This window comes from Pseudopodoces humilis, chromosome 26, assembly GCF_049639895.1.
Source record: "Pseudopodoces humilis isolate 2021_Gansu_Grassland_sample_001 chromosome 26, ASM4963989v1, whole genome shotgun sequence".
NCBI classification, from domain to species: Eukaryota; Metazoa; Chordata; class Aves; order Passeriformes; family Paridae; genus Pseudopodoces; species Pseudopodoces humilis.
The window spans coordinates 5,233,856-5,252,570 of NC_142225.1; the positions used below are offsets into that span (position 1 = coordinate 5,233,856).

The 18,715-nt window shown below is 61.4% G+C and overlaps 1 protein-coding gene across 10 annotated transcripts in view; it reads right to left on the reverse strand.

The window, feature by feature from the left end:
* The window catches only part of ATP2B4 (ATPase plasma membrane Ca2+ transporting 4), a 56,615-nt gene extending 42,682 nt beyond the window's left edge, over positions 1 to 13,933 (reverse strand). For 8 of the 10 annotated variants that reach the window (XM_014258156.2, XM_014258154.2, XM_088067050.1 and 5 more), the window contains exon 1: positions 13,788 to 13,933. The gene's annotated coding sequence lies outside the window, so the exon portion shown is untranslated. Of the gene's footprint in view, positions 1 to 7,627; positions 7,735 to 12,760; positions 12,784 to 13,787 lie in introns of those variants that run through there. The other 2 variants (XM_088067048.1, XM_088067046.1) reach the window with 2 other exon arrangements.
* Between the last annotated feature and the right edge of the window lie 4,782 nt (positions 13,934 to 18,715).

The following is an 18,715-nucleotide window of genomic DNA, read 5'->3' on the forward strand; positions in this document are numbered from 1 at the left end:
CACACGCGGCTCCCAGGGAAGAGCGCGCCGGCTGCTCCCGTTTCCCTTCCCAACATGCTCCGCTCCTGGGAAAGTGTGGGCTGTTTTCCATATATAACTGCGAACTGTTCCATGCAGTAAGAAGTCTAATTAAAGGGAGCCAGGCGAGCAGGGGAAAGGCGGTATTTATCCCGGAGAAAAGAAAACCCACCCCTCCCCATCCCCAAATCCCGACCCTCGCCCAGGAAGGGGAATGATATCAAATAAATGATTTAAGGAGAAAGAAAAAAAAAAAAAAAAAATTGTCCCGTGGTGGCGTGGTGGAGATGACGAAAAAAAAAAAATAAAAAGAAAAAGAAAGGGGGGGAAAAAAAATATAAAAAAATCCAGGCAAATCGGAGGTTGGAAAATATGGAGAAATAGGAGGGGAGAGGCAGATGGGCCAGGGAAGGGGCAGGGCAGGGAGGAGGGAATGCTCCTGTGAGCCGGGATATGAGGCAGGATGGGGTGGGAGGGGGCACAGCCACCCCCCGGGAGCCTCCCAAGGTCCTCCTTCCCCATCCCCCCCGAGGTGGGAGAAGCGAGGATCTGAGTAAACAGCGGGAATGAGCTTGGAAAATAAATAGGAAAGCGAATTTACGCGGCCGGGAAGGGGCTTGGGGGAGGTTGGGAAATGGCTGGAGGCACCGTGAGGGGTCCGGGGTGGGTGGGAGAGGCTGGGAAGGGGCACCCACCCACTCAGGGGGTGACCCCCAGGCTCTCACCCCACCCCGACACCCAGCTGAACCCCACCCGCGTCCTGGGGGACCTCTCCTTGCGTCCAGAGGGATGGAAAAAAACCTTGGAAAAAGCCTGGATCTGCTTTTCAGAGGCGCTTTGTTGGAGTTGTGCTTCCCACCAGCGCCAGGCACTGCCATAATCCAGAGCAGGCACCGCATTCCCGGTTACCGGGGCCTGTCCCGGGGGATCAGAGCAATTAAAAACCGTTAGCGTGCTTTAATTAAACACTGATTATATTTAAGAGTTGCCGAGCTGGGGAGAGGCTCCGTCACCATCACAGCATTGCTTCCCGCTGGATGGGGAAGCTCCCTAAAATTGGATTTTGTCCTGCTGCTACCCAGATCTGGAGCCTTGGAGTTTGGGTTGTCATTCCCGGTTGTCATTCCCAGTTCTGTCATTCCCAGCTCCATCATTCCCGGTTCCATCATTCCTGGTTCCATCATTCCCGGTTCCATCATTCCCGGTTCCATCATTCCTGGTTCTGTCATTCACAGTTCTGTCATTCCTGGTTGTCATTCCCAATTCTGTCATTCCCAGCTCCACCATTCCCAGCTCCATCATTCCTGGATCTGTCATTCCCAGTTCTGTCATTCCTGGTTGTCATTCCCAGTTCTGTCATTCCCGGTTCCATCATTCCCGGTTCCATCATTCCCAGTTCTGTCATTCCCAGCTCCATCATTCCTGGATCTGTCATTCCCAGTTCTGTCATTCCTGGTTGTCATTCCCAGTTCTGTCATTCCCAGCTCCATCATTCCCAGCTCCATCATTCCTGGTTCTGTCATTCCCAGCTCCATCATTCCCAGTTCCATCATTCCTGGTTCTGTCATTCCCAGTTCTGTCATTCCCAGCTCCGTCATTCCCGGTTCCATCATTCCCAGTTCTGTCATTCCCAGCTCCATCATTCCCAGCTCCGTCATTCCCAGTTCTGTCATTCCCAGCTCCATCATTCCCGGTTCCATCATTCCCAGTTCTGTCATTCCCAGTTCTGTCATTCCCAGTTCTGTCATTCCCAGCTCCATCATTCCCAGCTCCGTCATTCCCAGCCCCACCTCCGCACCCCCGTCCTGCAGCTCCCGGCACAGTCCTGAGCTGCCATCCTGTTTATTCCGCATCCAACCCCGCGTGTTCCCTGCTCCCGGCACCCCAGAGCATCCCAGTCACACCAGTGACCCCCTCAAACTGGGATATCCCTTCCCAGAGCATCCCAGTTACACCAGAGACCCCCTCAAACTGGGATATCCCTTCCCAGTCACACCAGTGACCCCCTCAAACTGGGATATCCCTTCCCAGTCACACCAGTGACCCCCTCAAACTGGGATATCCCTTCCCAGTCACACCAGTGACCCCCTCAAACTGGGATATCCCTTCCCAGTCACACCAGTGACCCCCTCAAACTGGGATCCCTCAAACTGGGATATCCCTTCCCAGTCACACCAGTAACCCCCTCAAACTGGGATATCCCTTCCCAGTCACACCAGTAACCCCCTCAAACTGGGATATCCCTTCCCAGAGCATCCCAGTTACACCAGAGACCCCCTCAAACTGGGATATCCCTTCCCAACTGCACCAGTAACCTTCTCAAACTGGGATATCCCTTCCCATAGCCTCCCATCCACACCAGTAACCCACTCAAACTGGGATCCCTCAAACTGGGATATCCCTTCCCAGTCACACCAGTGACCCCCTCAAACTGGGATATCCCTTCCCAGTCACACCAGTAACCCCCTCAAACTGGGATATCCCTTCCCAGTCACACCAGTGACCCCCTCAAACTGGGATATCCCTTCCCAGTCACACCAGTGACCCCCTCAAACTGGGATATCCCTTCCCAGTCACACCAGTGACCCCCTCAAACTGGGATATCCCTTCCCAGTTACACCAGTGACTCCCTCAAACTGGGATATCCCTTCCCAGTTACACCGGTAACCCCCTCAAACTGGGATATCCCCTCCCTCGGAGCTGCTGGCACAGCTCCCACCTCCCCCATCCCTGCAGGGAGGGATTTGGGGCCTTCCAGCCACTCGAGCACGGCCCCAAAACCAGGGATAAAAGTGCCACAAATCCCAGCTCACCCCCAAAAAAACCCACCCAAAACGAATCCCAGAATGGGGCAGAATCCCAGAGGGGTTTGGGATGAAGGAGACCTTAGAGCTCATCCCATTCCATGGGCAGGGAACACCTCCCACTATCCCAGGGTGCTCCAAGCCCCGTCCTCAGACACAACGGGGACAAGGACACGGCGGTGCCAGGGGGGGACACCCCAAAGGATGCCCCCCAAAACCCCGCAGGCCTCCGTGCGAGGGGGACACGGGGTCAGCCGAGGTGACAGCGGGGACCGGGCGCTCTGTCCCGGCCAGAGCTGCCAGAGGATCCGGCCCTGCTCCAGGTGGGTCCCTAATCAGCAGCAGCGCTAATCCCGGGATAATTGCGGATTTGGCAGCGATACGGCCCCGATTACCGCGAAAATCCGGGGGTTTGGGGCGCTGCTGGCACCGAGCGGGCCAGGGGAGAGAGGGATCCGCGGGATACAGCAAGAGATCCTGGGAATACAGCGAGAGATCCCAGGAATACAGCAAGGGATCTGCAGGATACAGTGAGGGATCCCTGGAATACAGCGAGAGATCCTGGGAATACAGTGAGGGATCCGCAGGATACAGTGAGAGATCCCAGGAATACAGTGAGAGATCCCGGGAATACAGTGAGGGATCTGCGGGATACAGTGAGAGATCCCGGGAATACAGTGAGAGATCCCGGGAATACAGTGAGGGATCCCGGAAATACAGTGAGGGATCCCGGGAATACAGTGAGGGATCTGCAGGAATACAGTGAGAGATCCCGGGAATACAGTGAGGGATCCCGGGAATACAGTGAGAGATCCCGGGAATACAGTGAGAGATCCCGGGAATACAGTGAGGGATCTGCAGGAATACAGTGAGAGATCCTGGGAATACAGTGAGGGATCCCGGAAATACAGTGAGGGATCCCGGGAATACAGTGAGGGATTCCGGGAATACAGTGAGAGATCCCAGGAATACAGTGAGGGATCTGCAGGAATACAGTGAGAGATCCTGGGAATACAGTGAGGGATCCCAGGAATACAGTGAGGGATCTGCAGGAATACCGTGAGGGATCCTGGGAACACAGCGAGGGATCCCCGGACACCGGAGCCCAGCACACCCGCAGCCCGAGGTGCCGATTCCCGCTCCCCATCCCAATGGAAAAATGCCAAACCCACGGCCAGGATTCCCCCTCCAGTCCAGCTGTCCCCCCAGGATTGCTCTGCCTGCCGGAATCCCCTCCATTCCCAAGGCTTTGGCTGCTCTTCCCTTTCCCAGCGTTTTCCCTGCAGTATCAGGGGCTTTCCTCACCCTCTCCACCAGCCTTTGCACCTTCACAGAGCCCGGGCACGGGGGTTTGCACTTGGAATAACCGGGAGAGTGGGAATGCAGGGTGGCAGCTTGGACTGGGGTCACCCAGCACTGTTTGGGGTCACCCAGAACTGTTTGAGATCCCCAGAACAGTTTGGGATTCCCCAGCAGTGTTTGAGATCCCCAGAACAGTTTGGGATCCCCCAGCAGTGTTTGGGATCTCCCAGAACAGTTTGGGATCCCCCAGCAGTGTTTGAGATCCCCAGAACAGTTTGAGATCCCCCCAGCAGTGTTTGGGATTTCCCAGAACAGTTTGGGATCCCCCAGCAGTGTTTGGGATTTCCCAGAACAGTTTGGGATCCCCCAGCAGTGTTTGGGATTTCCCAGAACAGTTTGGGATCCCCCAGCAGTGTTTGGGATCTCCCAGAACAGTTTGAGATCCCCCAGCAGTGTTTGGGATCCCCCAGCAGTGTTTGGGATCTCCCAGAACATTTTGGGATCCCCAGAACTGTCTGGGATCCCCCAGCTCCACCTTGGCTGCTCCCACACTCAATGGGAGGCAGGTCCCGGGTGAGGAGGCTGAGATTTGGGAAAATCCCTCTGCTCCCTGCTGCCTTTTCCTGGATCCCTTCCCAGCGCCCCTGTGTCCAGAGGCTGATCCCGAGAGGGGACAGATCCCAGCGAGCTCCCGGGACACCCCGAGGCCGGGCTCAGCAGGAAGGGAGGCTCCCTCATTGTCCTTTCCAGAGGGAAAAGGGACAATCCCGTGCCTGGAAGCGCCAGGAAACGCCAGGAAACGCCAGGAAACACTTCCAGGCTCCTCTGTCCGCGCCGTGCCCGCCCTCGGGGCCCGTCCCCCGCGGCGCTGCAGCATCTTCCCGGGATTCCATGCACTTCACGTCCGACTGCAGGAGCCGGAGATCCCCGGGCTGCTGACCTGCTCGGAAACGCCCGGCTGCTGCGGGAGGGAGGCAGCGAGCGGGGAAAAGCCGATCCTGCAGCCGGATCCGCGCCTGGGATGCTCCAGCAGGGCCCGCTGAGGCACGGAGCGCATCCAGGGATGGGGAGAGGTGGGAAAACGGCGCCGAGAAGGGAAGCGGGGAACGGGAAGGGATGAAAAGGCAGCGGGGTCAGGAGGCGGCACGACGGAATGCGGCGGTGGACACGGAGCTGGAGCACGGCGTGGATGGATTTTGGGCCCGTGGGATCGGCTGTGCCCATCCTGGAGAATCCATGGATAGCAGGACAGCCCGCTCTGGATGAGCCTCCCCCAAAACAGGGAGCAGCAGCATCTCAGCAGCCCGCCCGTGGTTCCAGCCTTCCCCACCTCCTCTGGGAGCCCCAACCAGCACCCAGCACTCTGCAATAAATCCAGAATGCCCCTGAGGTGAGAATCCCATGGATTTAACACCTCCCAGGGGCACAGCACACCCGGGGGATGCCAGAGCAGGTAGCGGGATGAGGTTTTCCAGCTAGATTTCACCACGGTGATGCGAGCAGGGCTCGGCTGTTTGCTTTCTCCTTCCCCCAGGAAATCTCCCGCTGGCTCGGGAAACACCCTCGGGAACAGCTCTGCGGGGAGGAGACACTTCCCAGCCACAGCTTTGGTCCTTCCCTTCGTTTTTTCGGCCAGTCCAGCTGGGGTCAGATTGGAGAGCAATCCGTCACTTGGGAAATAACACCACTCCAAGGCCTCCTCCCTCAGAGAAACCTCAAAAGACAGCATTTAAGGCGAGCTTAATTTGGACAACTAAAAATAGCCAGCACCAGTCACACTGGAAAATGCAGGATGTGGAGCTTCAGCCTCTCCCAGCCCCAGCCTGCTGGCGGGGGTTTGTGGCCCCCAGCCCCATGGATTTATCCCCAGGGATGAGCACAGCCCTGTTCCCACAAGGAATCCACCAGGATCCTCTGAGAGCCCGTCCCAGAGCCCTGCCCGGCTGCTCCGATGGAAAAGTGGGGACCCAAACCTTTCCCGGGCAGGATGTGGTGACTCAGAGCCACGTCTGCAGAGGGACACCCAGGAAAGATCCCAGCCACGCTTCCCAGCTTCTCCCAAGTTTCTGATCCCGGCTCCCTGCAGCTGATTCAGCCCGGGGTGAGGGCAGCCAGGCCTGTGCCATCGGGATAAATCCCGGCTGTCATTCCAGCTTTCCCGCTGCTCCAGAGGCTGTCACCCGCACTGTGACACCCTCTTCCAGCCTCGCTCCGGCCATCCCGGGGCTCCTCCAGCACCAGCCTGGCATTCCCAGCTGCCGGCACGGCCACAAATCCAGCCTGCCCTCATTTCCCCGCGCTCCCCCTCCTTGCACCGAGCTCTCCCTCCTTGCGCTAATCCCTGCCGGCTCCAGAGGCAGGAATAATGTTTAACTCAGGTTCACGCCGGAGCACGAGCTCACTCCCAGCCCGGGTCAGCCCCAGGCGTGTCCCCATCACCGAGGCCATGCCGGATCCCCGCTGCTGGCCCGGCCACGTGCCCGGCTCCGGCAGGAAGCCCCTCTGGAAGCGGGGAGCTCCGAGCACCGGGCGCTGCCGGCTGCAGCGATCCGTCACGCCCGGGATCGGGACGCTGCAGCCGGGCTGAGCTGTGCAGGTGCCGCGGGAATCCCGCAGCTCGGAGCCGTCCCATCTCCCCGAGGCTCATCCCAAAATCAGGGGGCTGAGACACAGCAAGGATGAGAGGGGACGCTGCTGGAGGACTGAGCCGTCTCCTGGCTCATCCCCGGGCTGCCTGTGGAATGGCAGGAGCGGGACAGCCGCATTCCCGGCGGATCCTGGGATGTGCCCCCAGCAGCGCGGGGTTATTTTTGAGAAGGTGGGGAGGGAGGCGAGGAGAAGCCTCTGGAAAGGCTGGAGCCCCAGAGAGGCGAGGCATCGGCATTCCCATGCAGGAAGAAAAGGCGAGAAAGCAGCGAAAAGCCGAGGGCATTCCAGGGGCCACGGGCACCTCCCGGCTGAGCGAGGGGTGGCGAAGGGACACTAAAGCTCCAGCTGCTGCAGCAGGGTCCTTAATTAGCATCTCGAGAAACGGCGCCGAAAATCAGACACCTTCTGCCCGAAATCCGAGCCCGGACCTGAAAATCCGATCGCCGACCCCGATGCTCAAAGAGCAAAGGTCACTTCCAACCCCACACAGACCCTGCCCCGCGGTCCCCCCGCTGCCCGCATTCACCCCCTGCCCACAGCAGCCCCCCCAGACCGAGCAGAGGCAGCACGGTGAGGGCCAGCGGCTTATTTTTAGCCTGGAGAAGGCAGGAGCCGGGAGCAGCCATCCCGACTCTTGCCCTTGGCATGGGACACGCCGCTGCTCCCCCCGCGCCCCGCCGCCCCCCGGCTCCGCAGCGCCGCGTCCCCCCCGGGCCGGCAGCGCCTGCCCTGGCACGGCTCCTCCACGGGGAGGAGGAGGAGGAGGAGGATGCTGGGCTCAGCCCTGGAGCCGGCCCCGCGGCACAAGGAGCGGGATTATTCGCAGCTCCTCGAGGGAGCGAGGCAGGGCTGACCTTTGCAGACAAAGAGGAGATGTCGGGAATCGCTGCTGCGCCGCGGGACCCTTCCCTTGCCGGCGGGATGAGCGGGGGGCCAGCCCCACGCCGCGGGGGGATCGGCTGCGGGGAGCCGGCCAAGGCCACGGAGAGCCAAGCGCGCTGGGATCCCAGCCTGGGAAAAGGAGGGATCGGATTCCTCCTGCCCGGCCCCGCCGGACAAACTCTTCCGGGTGGGGACTCCTACGCGCCGCGCTCTGCCCGGGCACGGCCCCGCTGCTCCTTCCCGCAGCCCCGGCGGCGGCAGAACGCAGGGATACGGCTGGGAATGGGAAAATCGGGACCGATCCTGGCCCCCGGCGCCCCGCTCGGCTCAGCCCAGCTGCCGACTCATCCCTGCCGTGGAAGCGTGGAAGGAAAAGTTTCCCCGTCAGCACAAAACGCGGACACTTGGCCGAAGCTTCCCCTTGGCTGCTGCTGCCCTGGCCGGGAGCTCCCCACGCTGGGGACACGCCAGGGCCCGGCCACGGGCGGCCGCAGTGGGCGGGAGTGGCAGGGGACAGGCCCGGTCCCTGCAGTGTGGCACTGGGGTGGCACTGGAGTGGCCCGGTCCCTGCAGTGTGGCACTGGGGTGGCACTGGGATGCCCCAGTCCCCCCAGTGTGGCACTGGGGTGGCACTGGGGTGGCACTGGGATGCCCCAGTCCCCACAGTGTGGCCCTGGGGTGGCCCCGGGGCTGTCACAGCCCCTGGTGCCGCAGGGAAGGGGGAGGGATTCCCGAGGCCAGGAGCTGTCCCATTCGCACTGGGTGACGGGATGATCCATCCCACCTCCCTTCCCTGGCTCCCAAGCTGTGGGATTTGGGCAGAGGGTTCCTGTGGCACAGCTGTGTCCCCTCCCCGGCCTGCACCCTCCCGGTCCGTATTTAGGTCCCCATTTAGGACCTGACCCCAGGAAGCTGCCCAGGAACACCCCACCAGGGTCCCCATGTCCCTCACCAGCAGCCTGGGCCACGGTGGCCTGGCCACCCTGGAGGGAACAGCCCCAAAAGGGAACCCCACAACCCCAGTTCCTGATTCCAGGGGCCCTGCTGTGCCATCAGCTTCCCACGCTCAAACCTGAGACCCCTCCCTGAAGCTCACAAAAACGCAGGAGGACTCTGAACTCAGCTGTTACTCACAGAGAGCTCTCCCAGGATTTAAGGTGCTTAATTAGCGGTTTGAAAGAGTCACCAGCCAGGTGGGTGACACCCCAGCGGGTGTCATGTGCTCTGCAGGGCTCCAGCTTCCCTCCTGCCCCGACCCAGCCTTACCTTGTGTCTTTTTCTCCCTTTTCCTAATGATCCAGCAGAGGGGCAGGGTTTATAAGTCCATGGAAACTCTATTATCCCCATGCATTAAAGCCAAAAGCAACTAATTAAAACATCAAAGTCGCAGGGTTCATTAGCTCGGCCTCGGCGCTGGGAGGAGGTGATTGGGATGGTGACACAGAGATTGTGGCTGTCACTGCTCCCAGGGACCCCAGGGCTGGCCCTGCACCCCAAAACACATTCCCTGTCCCGGTGCCACTGGGAAAACCTCTGGAAAACCACTGGGCTGGGCAGGATCCTGCCACCTTTGCCTGCAGCAGTGTGGAGAGGAGGGAGGTTGGGGACAGCTCTGCCACCCTCTGCCATCAAAGCTGCTTCCCCCAGGAGCATCTCCAGCCCCATGGGATCCCCATTCCCACCCGGCACAACACGAGGGGGAAAGGGATGGGATCAAATTCCCAGCTGGCCCCCACTGATTGATGTCCTCCTCTGTACACCAGCTCCCCTCCGGTGTGCCAGAGCAGCCGTTCCTTACTGGGAATGCTGCGGGCATCCAGCAGCATCCCTGGATCCGGGAGATCCCAGCAAGCCACAGGAGAGGGGGAGCAGCAGGGGAAAGCGGCACTGCTCGTGCTGCAGTGGCCACTTCCCACCTGAGGGCCTACATCCACTGCCAGGGTCACACCGAGCACTGGTCACACCAGGCACTGGTCACACCGGGCACTGGTCACACTGAGCACTGGTCACACCGGGCACTGGTCACACCGAGCACTGGTCACACCAGACACTGGTCACACCAGGCACTGGTCACACCGGGCACTGGTCACACCAGGCACTGGTCACACCGGGCACTGGTCACACTGAGCACTGGTCACACTGAGCACTGGTCACACCAGGCACTGGTCACACCGAGCACTGGTCACACCGGGCACTGGTCACACCGAGCACTGGTCACACCAGGCACTGGTCACACTGAGCACTGGTCACACCAGGCACTGGTCACACTGAGCACTGGTCACACCAGGCACTGGTCACACCAGGCACTGGTCACACCGAGCACTGGTCACACCGGGCACTGGTCACACCAGGCACTGGTCACACCGAGCACTGGTCACACTGAGCACTGGTCACACCGGGCACTGGTCACACTGAGCACTGGTCACACTGAGCACTGGTCACACCAGGCACTGGTCACACCGGGCACTGGTCACACCAGACACTGGTCACACCGAGCACTGGTCACACCGAGCACTGGTCACACCGAGCACTGGTCACACTGAGCACTGGTCACACCGGGCACTGGTCACACCGGGCACTGGTCACACCGAGCACTGGTCACACCGAGCACTGGTCACACCAGACACTGGTCACACTGAGCACTGGTCACACTGGGCACTGGTCACACTGAGCACTGGTCACACTGAGCACTGGTCACACTGAGCACTGGTCACACCAGGCACTGGTCACACCAGGCACTGGTCACACCGAGCACTGGTCACACCGGGCACTGGTCACACTGAGCACTGGTCACACCAGGCACTGGTCACACCGAGCACTGGTCACACCGAGCACTGGTCACACCGGGCACTGGTCACACCAGACACTGGTCACACCGGGCACTGGTCACACTGAGCACTGGTCACACCAGACACTGGTCACACTGAGCACTGGTCACACTGAGCACTGGTCACACCAGGCACTGGTCACACCAGGCACTGGTCACACCGAGCACTGGTCACACCGAGCACTGGTCACACCGGGCACTGGTCACACCAGGCACTGGTCACACCGAGCACTGGTCACACCGGGCACTGGTCACACTGAGCACTGGTCACCTCCCCTTCTAAGGGCTGCATCCCATTTCCACGGCCACACTGAGCATCGGTCACTTCCCATCGCCACGGAGCACGGCTCACTTCCCATCCCGGGATCTGCACCCACTGCCGTGCTCACACTGACCCCTGGTCACTCCACAAAGGACCTGCACCCATTTCCACGGCCACTCCGAGCCTCCCTGCCGGGGCTCCCCGTCCCTGCCCAGCCGCTCCCGGACCCAGCGGGGTCCCCGGGCTCTCACCCCGGTTTTTCCTCCGGCTCCTTTCCCAGCACGGCGCAGCCGTGCCCGGCGGGGAGGAGCCGTGGGCGAGGAGGAAGCCGGAGCTGCCAGCCTTTCCCCGGGCCCTGCTCGGGGAGCGGCAGCAGCGGCGAGCGGGCGGCGGCCGCGAGTCCCCCCCAGCGCAGGGATTGGGGTCCCCAAATCCCCGCAGGCTCCAACCCGCGCTGCTGGAACGGGCGCGTGTGGCCACTGCGGGAAAACTCCGCTCGTGGCCTAGCAGGGAGGAGAAACAGGAAAAGGGGAAAAAAAAACAAACCCCAAACCGCAACCCCAGAGAGGAGCAGGGAACGCGCGGAGAAGCCAGGAAGGGGCAGGGAAGGAGCGGGGGGCAGGCGGGGAAGGAGCGGGTTCGTCTCGCAGGGCTTGGGGACAAGGGGAAACTCCGGGCTCGGCTCCACCCCGGCGCTTTCGACTGCTAAACAATAGTGGAGAGGAGCAGCCGTCCCTCCCTGCTCTTACTCATCCTGCACAAGGACCGGTGCCACCCTTGGGCTGCCCCCGCCCTGCCCGGCCTCTGCCCGGGTGCTCGGGCACGGCGGCTCCCGGCTCCGGAGGCGCAAGGCTCGGGTGACAGCGACAGATCCCCCGGGAAGAGATGCGGACCCACGGCACGCGAGCGGCGAGCCGGCAGCGCAGGGAATTCCCTCCGTCATCATCGCCAGCGGAAAAAAAAAAAAAGGGGAAAAAATAATAAAAAAAAAAAAAAAAAAAGAAATGAACCAACACCCAACAACAGCCTGAGCCCTCTCAAAGCTCTCTACCTGCAGCGCTCGCAGCACTTCCCAGCGCTTTTCCAGCCGGGAAGGGAGCAGGAAAGGAGCCGGGGATGGGACGGGGAGCGGCAGCCACGGCCCCGCCGGCAGCCGGGGTGGGACGGGGCCGGAGCCCGCGGGGAATGCGCGGAGCGAGGGCAGGAACGGGGAAGCGCTGCCTCCTGCCTGCCCCGGGCGCTCCCCAGCTCCACCTGCAGCATCCCGGCACCGGCACCGGCACCGTGCCGCGCACCCCGGGCACTGCCACGGCCGGGGGCGGTCGCGGCGCGGATCTCAGAGGCCTCCAAGCCCACCCGGCGCCCACCATTGAGGGAGGGTCCTTCCTCCACCCCCCAGATCCGAGGGACACCTGCAGCCCCCCTGAGCCCGCGGGTGGGGCTCCGGGGGGGTCACCCGAGGGAGCAGCCGGGGAGAGGAGCCCGGGGCCGGGGAGGGATCCCCGGGGCGCGGCGGGGTGGGGCTGGCGGAGCGCGGGGGCGTCAGCCTCTCTCGCTCATGATTTAATAATTTAGGTGCGTTTCAGTGCTCAGGGAAGCGAAAGATTGAGGGCAGTGTCTGGAGCCCGGCAGCGGTGCAGCCCCTGCCTCTTCCACGCAGCACAGGGGGTTTGGGGTGGGGGGCTCAGCTCGGGGTCCCCCGGCCCCAGGACGGCTCTGGGTGCCCCTTGGCGAGCTCCGAGCACTCACCTCCACCCCAGCTCGCTGCCCTCGGCTCCTGCCAGTCCACCCACGTCCAGGGCCGCCGCTCCACGGCCACGGGCAGAAACTGGCTGCACTGGTTTGCGCTTCGCAACGCAAACCCCCACCCAAGCTCAGGTCTCCAGCGATAAGAGCACAATAACCTATTGTCCCTCCTCCCCTCCCAACATCTCCACTCGCCTCTGGCCGGGCAGAGAGCGACCACCCAGCTCCGCACAGCCCCCCGCCCCCGCCGCCGGGCAGCCCCCGACCCACCGAGCCAGGCCAGGGATGCTGGGAGGCTCCAGAGCCGGGGCCGGGATGCAGGGAGAGCGCTGAGGGCAGAGGCCGGAGGAGGCAGACGAGGCCAGAGCCTGGCCGGGCTTCCAATAGATTTCCTGATTTATTTTTTAATTTATTTTCCGCCTCCCCACTCCTGTTTTCTCTGCCGTGGCTCTGCCCAGCTGGATTGGTGCAGGCAGGAGGGGGACGTGCCCAGCCGTGGCGTGGGCATCCCCCACGCACCTCCCCACCGCATCCCACCCTCCCCACGCGCCCCCCACCCGAGTCTCCCCGCTCCAGGCAGGGAGCAGCCCCCCTTCGCTGCCCCACGGGTGGGGAAAAACCACCCCAAACCCACCCACGCAGCACCTTCCCCGCTCTGTCCTTGGGCTGCCGCAAGCCCCCCTCCCTTTCCCCCGCCTCTTCCTTCCTCCATCATCCTCATCCTCCTCCTCCTCCCCGCAATGCCACAACTCGCTGCCTCCCAAAAAAATCCAGCACCACGCGCGGCCGGGAGCCCCGCGTCCCCCGCCGCCCCAAGGGCGGGCAACAAGTTGTAGGATCCGAGCGGAGCGTCCCCTTCTCCCCAAATACCGGGGGGCTGCCGGGCTTGCCCCCCACGAGCTGTTTGGGGGCTGCACCCCCCGCGGCCGCCCACGCCCCGGAGCGGCCGGACCGCGGTCACCCCATCACCCCCCGCCTCTCCCACGCGGGATTGGGGTCTGGGGGGGTCCCACGCTGAGCCCCCCCCATGATTTAGGAACCCACGCCAAGCCCACCCCTCCCAAACCCACCTGCTGCACCGGGACGGAGCGGGTGAAATCCCCGCTGCCAGCGCCCCACCCGCCCCGGCAGAGCGCTGCCAGCGATGCTCCCACCCACCCGCGCCCCCCGCCCCTACAAAGAACCCCCTCGCCGACCGCCCCACGCCGCTCCCGCGTGTCCCCAGCGTGTCCCCCGGCACCTCAACCCCCCGCGGGACCCCCCGTACCCCGCTGCCGGGGTCCCCCCGCGCACTCACCGGCTCCGGTCCCACCGGCTGGCGGCGGAGCCCCCGCGACTGGCCATGGGATGGAGGGGCAGCGGTCCCGGAGCTAACGGGAGAAAATGCTTGTCATGGCAACCCCCGTGCCGTGCGGGGCCGTGCGGGGCCGGGCCGGCGAGGGAGGGGACGGCGGGCAGGGAGGGGGAGGGCTCGTCCCAGCCCGCCGGGGGAGGGGCTCCCTTAAGGTGGCTGCACGCCCCGACGGCTGCTTAAGGGGGACGGCGAAAGGAACGGGGTGAACGGCCCAGCGCGGGGGGACAGCGGCGTGGGGAGCCCCAAAACAGGGCGGGAGCCCACGGGCAGAGTGGGGGGTGCACGCTTGGAACACCCCCGGGGCAGAGTGGGGACACCCCCGGGGCAGAGTGGGGACACCCCCGGGAAGATTTGGGGCACCCCCGAGAAGATTGGGGACACCCCTGGGCAATGTGGGGACATCCCTGGGTAATGTGGGGACACCCCCGGGCAATGTGGGGACACACCCGGGACGGAGTGGGGACACCCCCAGATGATGTGGGGACACCCCTGGGCAATGTGGGGACACCCCCGGGCAATGTGGGGACCCCTGGGCAGGATGGGGACACACTGGACTGGGCAGCGGGTGCACCCCCGGAAATTTTGGGGACCCCCCAGGACAAGAGAATGTGCACACCCCAAACGGTGGGAGGACCCCACGGAAAGAGTGGGGCGTGTGACCCGAAATAACGTGGGGACATCCCCGGGCAATGTGGGGACACCCCCGCGAAGAGTGGGGACACCCCCGGGCAATGTGGGGACCCCCCCAGGGCAGTGCGGGCACCCCAAAAAGCGAGGGCAGCCCCATTCCCAAACCCCTCCCCACTCCATGTGTGGGGGAGGCAGAAGGAACTTCATGACCTGCGTCAAAATTGGGTTTTTTTGTGGGGTTATGGCAGTTTTGGTGTCTGACCCACCCTGGGAGCGGCTGTCCCCTCATGGGACAGCATCACTTTGGGGTCACTGTCACCCTGAGAGCCACGAGGGTCCAGCACGACCCCCCTCAATCCCAGATCTCACCCTCACCCCCTTTTTTATTTTTACAGGAACCGGCATCAAATTCCTCATGGAATCCTTCCCAAAGCACGAGAACGCGGTGGCCTCGGGGCCAGCGGGGCTGGCAGGGGGCACCTTAAATCCCCTCCCCGAGGCCCAGTTTGGGCTCGCAGCGGTTCCAGTTAAACCAGTGGAACGCCCGTGCGGGCACAGCCCCTCATTAGCGCTCCCGAACGGATTTTTCCCCCCTCGAGGGCCCGCACCTCCAGAATTCCACATTCCCGAGCGCTCCCCGGCCGCCGCGGTGCTGCACAGGAGCCGGGCTTGGAAACAGAGCCCGACCCTGGGAATTCCTCTTTCCCATTTTCCAGCAAAATCCCTCCCTCAGCTCACCGGGATGGACCTTCCCGCTCAGCTGAGCTGATCCAGGGTTTTTTTGGGAGCAGGGAATGTTGTTTGAAGTCACCTGAGTGACATCAGAGCTGCCCAGCTTGGGTTTGATTCCATCTCCGCGTCCTTTGGAGCACGACCTGGCCCCGAGCTTTGCTTTGAGAAGAGGGAAATGCCCTGGACTGGGAATTCCGCCTCAATTCCTCCTTGGCATCTTCTTGGGGAGTTCACAGGGTTATTCCTTCTGAAAATAAAATATTTCAGGGGCTGGAGATTCTCGTGACGAGACAAACATTGAGTCTCAAAAAACAACCTCTGGCCTCTTCCTCTGAACGGCTCCGCGCTTCCCCGACACAAAAAAAAAACGGGGAATAAACACACGGATTTTATCCCTCCAGCAAAATCAGCCAGCCCTGACCAGACTGGTTCCCCGTGAGCGCAGAACAGCTTGGAAAAGAGGTGTTGGAGCAGCTGGCAGGCGCCACTTCCAACGGGCCGGGATGCAAAACTGCTATTGAGACATAATGGCCTTTTCCAACAGGTTCTGGGAGCTTGGAAGGAATCTCTGACCATCTGGATTCGGGCTCCTGGAAGGAAATCAGCCTTCCTGCCTCAGGGAAGCCGTGTGAGCAGGGCAGCTCGGCAGTGCCGGGGATTTGCAGCCTCCTCGGGCTCCTGGGTTTGGGTTGAAACGGAGGAAAAGCAGGTTTTCCACCCGGGGAGGGAGCAGCCAAAATCCATGTGGGAAATGTGATTCCCACGCAGTGACGGGAGGCGATTCCAGCCCAGAGCCACGAGCAACCCCGGAGCCTCTTCCAGGCCGTGTTTAAGAAGCACATGGAGGGTCACGGCCGAGCCAGCACCGAGCTGCAGAGCGGAAAAATTCCTTCATGGAATATTTTGGGACCCTTTGTGTGTCTCTGCTGGTGCCACCTGCTCCTCCTGGTGGTGCCACCACCCCCGGGGTGGTGACAGAGGTGTCCCCACCCTGCGACCGGAGCAGGAAGGAGAAGGATGTTCCCCCCAGGGAAGTCCCTGCAGGGCTGTGCTGTGCCTTCCTCCTCCTCATCCTCCTCGGATCATGGCTGGATTGGTATTTATTGTTATCTGTTGGTATTTATTGGTATTTATTCCCTTTTCTTCATAGCTCTGGTCAGGGATGCGGGGATCAAACCCCCCTTCGCAGCCGGGAACCCTCTCCTGGATGCAGGAGGGATTCCTGGCTGGATTCTCCTTGTTCCTTGCACCCAGAACCTGCTGCAGGCTCCTCTGGATCCGCACCACACCCCAAATAAAAAAATAAAAGTCCTCTCCCTTCCCATTCCATGGAAAATCATCCAAACTCCCCCAGTGACCGGCAGCGCCCGAGTTCTCCACCAGGGACCTAAATCCCGATGGGAATCTCCGCTGTTATCCCGATTTTTGCCACCTCTTTTCTTCTCCCAGCGCTTTTCTGGAAGGCAGTGCCAGGCCTCGAGGAGACCCAGCAGCACCAAGGTAAAATAAATAACCCCAAAATAGAAAAAAGTCTCCACCGGGCTCTTCCCTAAGAAAAAATAAAAATAATAATTAAAAAAAAAAAATATCCCGCTTCCCTGATGATTTCCCTTTAAACCCAGCCTCTAATATTTGGATTAATTTGCCTTTAATGCCTCCCAGGCTGGGAACTTGTAGGTGGAGTTTTTTTAGCCCGAAAAATGAATTAAATCAGCCGAGTTGTATCAACCAAGTTACAAACCCATCAAAACCCGGGGCCAGATCCTGATCTCATCCCCGGAGGGGGCGGAGGGGGTAAATCCAGCGCCGCTGGAAGACGCGGGGAAGGATTTTTTTTGTCACGGTGCCGGCGAGCGGAGCTCCGGATTGGACCCCCCGGGTTTCTCATGGAAACACTGAGTGACTTTTGAGCACAAGGCAGAGTCAGGCGTCTGTAAAATCTCTCTCCATTCAAGGGCTAAATATAGGGGGAGAGAGCGCCAGCGCTGTGGCTCGCGGTGCTCGGGGATAAATAAACCCTGGAAAAGCTCTGCCGGGAATGCCGGGGGTCCTGGGGGTGCTGCGGAGCTGGGGATGCTCCCGCAGCTGCGGGAAAAGGGATTTAAAGGATTTTTTTTCCTTCCTCTTCCCCCTCTCCCTGCTCATCCCTGAGCTGCAGCACCCAGAGGTGCCCGTTCAAGGCTGGGATTCCTGCCTGGAATTCGGGATGCCAATGGGAAAGGTCCCATCCCGGTCCCATGAGCATCCACAGCGATTCCCTGCTCTGCTCCCGGCTTTCCCCTCGCTCCAAAGCCTTTGGAGGCCTCAAAAAAAAATTCCGGCAGCCACGGAACTGCTAATTACCCATCACCGCACTAATGAACCTCTCCTAGCCCATTTCTGCTCCAAATTACTCCAACAGCCCCGTTAATTCCTAATTAAGCAGCTCCTTCATCAAGGGGCTTGACTGGAGAAGCGAAAAGGCGAGAGGAGGAATTTGGGGATTGGGAGGGATTTTTTCTTTATGGCTGTAACTGGATGAGGAAATTGTTTGCTCACCTACGGAATTCATCCCCAAAGTGCCTGTGAGTCTTTTCCTTCCCCATCCCTGCACATTCCCGCTTGGAAGCACGGCAGGGTTGATAAATCTGTGTAGGGCCTGTTATTAAACCCTCAAAATTCGTGACAGCTCAGGAGGAGCCTCTGGGCTGCTCCTTCCCGAGCATCCCTGGGTGGAAATAAAGGGAATTTCCAGGATGCTGGATCCGTGCTTTTCCATGGATCCCTCCCGAGCAATTCCCAGGGAAACAACTCCAGGGAAAACCCCCCCGAGATCCTCCTCTCCCTCCCTCCCGAAATGAACATTTTTCCCTCCAGTTCCGACCTCGTTTCATTCCTCACATCAAGGAGGAACCTCGTACTCGGTGTTTGCAGCGCGCTAACAGCTCGGGGACCTTGGTGGGCCCGAGGAAAGTCCCCGCTGCCGGCGGTGACAGCGCGGTGGGCGGTGCTGAAAGGGAGGGGAGCGAAGTGACAGAGAGGGAAAAACGCTCTGCCCGTCACTCCCGAGCTGTCAGCCCCGAGCTGGCGAGGCGGAGGAGCTCCCCAGACCCACTTTGGGGCCGCTCTTCCCTCCAGGGAAAGGTGCTGGAAGGGCTGGAGATGCCCTCGGTCCCACCTGGATGCCCCGCAGAGCGCGGGGCTGGAATCCCGGGATGCCACAGCAAGGGCAGGGATGACCCCAGCCGGGCCACTTTTGTCACCTGCACAGAGCTGTGGGGTCGGGAGCAGCTTTCCCAGAGGAGCAGATTCCCAAGACGCTCCCGAAATCCAAAATTTGGAGGCCAAAGCAGCGGTGAAAACCCCAGGGGCAGCTCCCCGTGGTGTCCCAGCAAAGCCACCCGGAGCCTCCGGACGTTCCCGTCCTCCAGGATCCTCCGGATTCCTGCTTCTGGAAAGGTCGATTTTTCCCCCAACCCCACCTTCGGGTCCTTGGGGGACGCTGGGTGACAATAAGGGGACATCACCGA